Source organism: Hirundo rustica, chromosome 12 (assembly GCF_015227805.2).
Source record: "Hirundo rustica isolate bHirRus1 chromosome 12, bHirRus1.pri.v3, whole genome shotgun sequence".
NCBI lineage: Eukaryota > Metazoa > Chordata > Aves > Passeriformes > Hirundinidae > Hirundo > Hirundo rustica.
Genome location: NC_053461.1, coordinates 5,043,502 through 5,049,501, shown reverse-complemented (window position 1 = coordinate 5,049,501; position 6,000 = coordinate 5,043,502).

Below are 6,000 nucleotides of genomic sequence, written 5' to 3'. Positions count from 1 at the left end.
GATGAGGGCTGAGATGTGGTGGTGTGTCTGTTTCCTCGCCAGTGTGCCTGGGAAGAGCCCAGGCTGGTGTGTGGCAGAGTCTGTCGTGCCCACTTAGTGTCCGTGAGCAGGAAATCCATTCCAGCACAGCCAGGGACGGAGCTCGCAGTAATGCTGTGACAATTTCAATTAAAGGTCTGAGAATGGTAATTATGTTTACATACCAGCACCCTGATTAAATGTAAACTAATTATGTGACAAGCTTAAACTGTGACCTGAATTACTCTTGCAGCACCGCAGTTGAATTTCAGCAGAGTTTTGGGATAATACATTAGCATTATTAAGGCTTTCTTTTTTGTAGATATGAAATAATATGAATATTACCAGACATATCTGACCTTCCTTTCCTTATTTTTCCATCCAGCTTCAAGCATAACCTGTAGCTATTATTTATTTCAGCTCTTCAAACCCCTACTCATAATGTAAGAGCTATTCACGGAATAGTTCATGTTGGAAGGGATCTCTGGAGATCCTCCAGTCCAACCCCCTGCCAAGGATGGGTCACCCGGAGCAGGTGACACAGGAACACAACAGATGGGGTTTGGGTGTCTCCAGGAGGAGAATCCACAACCAGTGCTCTGCCACCCTCACCATAAAGAAGTTACAAAATCATTGTAGTTGTACAAAATCAAGTAATTCCTCTTTTGAAGCAAATGTGGGTTCAGAAGAATTTGCTGTGCTGGCTTTGGAGGGTCTCAGGCAGGTGGGATGTGGGCAGTGTCTGTGCCCAGCTCACTCTGCTGGAGCCTCTCAGTGCCCTGAGGAGGAGGGATGATCCCTGTGAGCTGTCGTGCAAGTTGGTCAGCTGAGAAACAGAGTTTGTGACCCCTCTTAAAGCCATATGAAGGCAACAGTTGAAAGAAACTCAGGTATTTTAAGAACCAAGTGCACAGCTGGGGACTGTTACCCTGGTTTAATCTGTTTAACAAAATCTACAGCCTACCCTGAGCTGGAGTTCCAGCAGTGATCTAGAACTAAAACTTTGCAGTGTCTGTGGGTGTGTCATCATCTGACCAATATAAACTGCAGCTCTGAACCTCCAATGCACAGAAAAATGACAGAACAGAAGAACAGCTCAGGCAGGGAGGACCTTGGGTCATGCAATACCTGGTCACCTTCTCTGTGCAAAGCAGGGCTAAATTCAGTGTTAGGTTAGGTTGCTCAGATTCTGGAAGTCCTGCAAAATGTATTCTTTCAGTAGTCTCTTGTAGTTCCAGAATTTCCACTTGGGGACAAGGTCCACTGGGTTTGAACGGGAAAATCTCTGCATGGAATTGCTGTCTGGTTCCCAGACCCTTTTGGTCTGATATAAGTCAGCCTCAGAGCCTGATCCACAAGCCTGAATGCAGCATCCTGTGATCCTTTCAAGGGATTTCAGCATCAAGATCAAAAGACATAAAAACCTGAGCTGTTTGTTTAACACTAAGCATCATCCCAGATCTTCAGATTTTGCAGATTCTGTGTCTTTTTTAAATACTCACAAAAATGTGAACTAATGTGGCAGCAAAGAAACAGTTAAATTAAACTAGAACTAACTAATTTTATGGTGTTGTAAGTCCATATCTTCTCAACTGGAATAAGGGATTGCTCTTTTGGTTAAAGGTTGACAACACCTCTGGTTCTAAAATGTAACATTTTTAATAGATCTGTGGATAGGTCTTGGAATAAATCTGAGTTTTCTCTGCTCTTAGTCCAAAAGGAGCAGAGCCTTGACTACCTGCAGTGGTTTTGCTTCTGTTTTCCAAAAACTGCTCCAATGGGTTGCTTGCTTCTTTATGCTGCAGATTACAATTCCCACAATTCCCACAGCAGAAAATCAGAGCAAATGATCTTATTTTCTCTTCTTTCTTCAGGAATTTATTTCTGGCTTTATTCATTGCCTATATGGAAGATAAGACTGGCAGAAACACTCTGCAGAGATTAAACATAACCACATCTCCATTTCTCTTCATAGCTTATTTCCAATATTGTGAATGTTTAAACATCAGTTAAAATATCTCTGTATCTTTTCAGGGGTTTTATTCATTCTTTAAAATCAAACCTTCTGAATTAGTTATTTGGTCTCTACACTTTGCATCATAATTACTGGGATTTTCTGGACTCTTCAAGCAGCAGTTTATTGTGAGCAGGAGGGACAGAGAAAAAAGGAAAATGTCCTTGGTGTTTTAATATTTAAAAAGATAGCTGAGTTTTACAGAAACATTAGTAAATAATTGCTTCTAAAGTAAACTGACCTTAATACTCTTGAAACAAGTTTATATCAATATTGGGAATGTGGATTACAGCAGCGATATTTATAGGGCATAATCCATTAATTATAGGAATTCATGGACTTGAAAGCATTTGGTAGCAAAACGCTCAATTTCTAGCATTATTGGCAAACAGCTTCTTCAGTTGCACGGGAGAATGTCTGTTTGTTTTTATGTACTCACTGCTTCTTCATGAGGGATAATTTAACGCTGCTGGAGATAATTGAGCTTCAGGAGGAGCATATGTAGAATTCTGGTCGTGCAGTGCATCTTGTGGTTTCTGCTGCGTTAAAGAACTGGCACACTCATATACTCTTTCTGAGCTGATTTGATGCTCACACCCAGGCCTTGCAAAATTTTTGTTTAACCTTGCAAAACCAAAACCTGTTCTGTTTTATTCCCTCCCCTGTAGCTGTGCAGCAATCAGCCCAAGGAGCGTCTCGAGGCATCTCTGCTGGCCACGCTTAGAAAACTGGGGGTGCAGAAGTAGCCCCTCATTTCCAGTAAGTGCTGATGCCTTTCACAGCCCTGGAAATCACAAATAACATCTTTGTAAGATCCTAGAGATCAGTGATAAGTGCTACATTTGTTTTCTTGGACATCTCTTCACTGTTCAGGCAAATAACTACAAGGTGCTCCAGCATTTCAGATGGAGATGAAAAACTGCTGTGTCATTTTTAACATCCAGAACAGCTCTGGTTTTCTCTGCATCTTAATTAGGTTTTCTCCATGAATTTTTTCTGATACAATCGCTTTTTTTGTCCTTACAGTTCAGACTTCAGCTCTAGAAATTTAACTGTCATGCTGACTTTTAATGGCTCCAGGATTAGATGAAATCTGTACCCTACAGCTTTGATTTTCTGAATATTTGATTGATTTGATTAACCAGATGTTTAGGTACAGTCCATGGAAGTTTGGACATACTTCAAGTTTTCCAAGTAGAATGGATTTTGTAGCATTCTAAATTATTTTCACATTTGTTTTAAAAGCTGAGGAGATGAATTTAAGCGGCAGTATTCTCTTCAATTATTTTCATAACTCTGAAGAAAAATAGACTATTTTTTTTTAAAGTGATAGACTAGATTTTAGTCATCGGGACTTGGGAAGCTTTTCCATTCCACTCAGTATCAGTGTGATAATTATGTGCATATCACACAACAGATTCAGGCCTCATTGTCAAACTTTAAAGAATCAGAACTTTGCTTCATGTTGCCAAATATTATGGTCTCCTTTTCACTCATGTGTATTAGAAAATTGCTTTGGTGTTCAGTACTGACTGGTGGTAGTCAGTACTGACAATCTTAGAAGCAGTCTTTTTAATTATTTATTGCTTTGGTATCCCTCCCTCTACTAAACTTCAACCTGACTGAAAGGATTGGAGACTTATTTGAGAGGAAAGAAATATTCATTTTTTAGGAAAAAATAGGAAAAAAAATTAATTCTTGAATTCTTGTAGGCACTGGAAAGATCAGCAAATCACATTGCTTCACTGACTTACTGCTTTTGCCTTGTCAGTTCAAACCCAATTCCCTTTCAGCCTTTCATTGCTTTTGTGCCACTTTCTTCTACCTCATCTCAGTGAAGAGTCCACCTTTGCTCTGCTGGTAGGGTTTGGGGAACGCTCTTGTGCCTGTCCCTGTTTTGGCCGTGGAGCTGCTGAAGTCACAAGCAGGGAGGTCCATTGTAGCAGTGGTATTTTTATCTTAGGAACGGGATCAAAAACGCCCTGGTGTTGGCACGTCCTCCTTTGGCTCAGGCTCTCAGCCTTGGCACCGTGGCTGATTCCCTGATGCTGTGAGGAAGCCCCTGAGCCCTCCCTGAGCCCAGCCAGAGCTGCTGCTCAGCCCTGTGTCCATCCAGGCTGAGCGCTGAGCAACAGCCGTGGGCTGCTCCAGGGAAATGTGCGTGGTGTGACTGAAATTGTCCAACTGGTTCTGCTCCCACCTCTGGCTGGGGTCAGGCTCAGGGAGCTGCCTCCTCTTCAGCCCTTGCACTGCTCTTCCCTGTGGGACTCACTCTGACCCACTGGAGCAGCAATCAGAGCTCTTCTGAAAGTTATTATATTGCTTTCAGATTTCTCTGAACCGTGATGAGGCAAAATTTAACACGCTAACTCTTACCACAAGGCTTTAAATTATTTTTCCACTTAGAGGGTTTAGCCTGGGAGACAGCAGCTCGTTCCATAGCTCCCAGACCCATTAAGAGACCTTCTTTTATCTGACTTGAAGTGAAAGCAGTTTTGCTGTAGCTCAATGTGTTTGAAATGGTGTGGCAGTATACACAAAGCTAAGCTCTGAAAAGCCACAGAGCTGGATGTGGTCAGACCAGAAAACAACACATCTCATCGTGCTGACTAACAGCATCGGCTGGAGGAAGGGGACTGACGTGGAGCTGCACTAGATCTGATCAAGAACCCCAAGGGATCCTGTAAATAATGTCTGTGGAGGGCTGGAGACAGGTCTCTGAGGCACTGCTTTGTTGAAGCAAGGCTTTGGTCCAGTCAGAGCAGTGGAACATGCAAAGGGCACTTGAGGATATTAGTGCCTACAATCAACAGAATGAAGTGCAGCCCTCTCATAGCCACTGTAAAACACCACCAGATTGACTACATTAATAAATCATTAAAGAGCTCTGATGAGCTGTTTGTGTGCTCCAACAGCACTGATACCTCACATGATTTCCCAGCAGAGATGACTCGTCACTACAGAACACTGAATAAGCCTCTGTTCTATCTTAGGCAGCCAAAACACAGAGCAAAGATTTGATGACCTGCTCCACTAATGAGGATGGCATAAATATGTATTTAAAAATGTTTATTAGATCCTCCTAGGCTGATTTTGCATCTTTCTAATGTTTAGTTCCAGGGGAGAGCATTTCCTGAGAACTGTGCAATCGCAACAGCAAATACTAAGGAATTGCTGGGAATATTGACAGGGTTAATGTGAAGCATGTCACCTTGAGATCTGGACTGAGAACCTCCTTACAAAGCAGCCTGAGGTGATTTGAATTGGCCATAATGAAAAAATAAATTAAAAAGTGGGAGGGAAAGAAAGGAAAAAAAGAAATACTAAAAAAGAAAAACGACAAATGAATCAAATATTTCCTCTCACTACTCATTTGGTTCTGACAGATGAAATTACCTATTATGTTATCTTCACCAATACTTGCATGACTGGCCAGGTAATATATTGAGGAAATAGCAAATGTGGGAGAATTAGTGAGAAGTGATTGAAGAATCATCTCAGCAACTAAACGAGGAAGAATTATGTTGAAGGTGTTCAGCATTTTCAGACAGAAGGATGTGTAAGTTTAATGAACTTGTTGCTCTGGTATTATTTACAGCTGAGTGCTACCAAATGTTTACACTTATTTGAAATTCTTTCTGCATCCAAGAAAGGTGCAGATCTAACATTTTTATGAGCTCTCTCTGGGACTGACCAATACAACAGAGCAGACAAGGAATAATTATTGTAGACATACTCCAAACAGTGCACTGAGCAGGTTATTACTATGAGGTGCCTAAAAATAGCATCCCAGAACTTGTCTGAAGAGCTCTTGTCTCTGCTGAAGAAGAATGGCTATGCCACTTAGAGCCTATTATTTAATGAGAAAGGCAATGTTGACACAAACTAAATTGCTTTAAAGCAAGGTCAGTCATTTTTCATAAAGCGAAAGCCTCGTGTTTCTACCAGTCAACATTTCCCACTGGTGA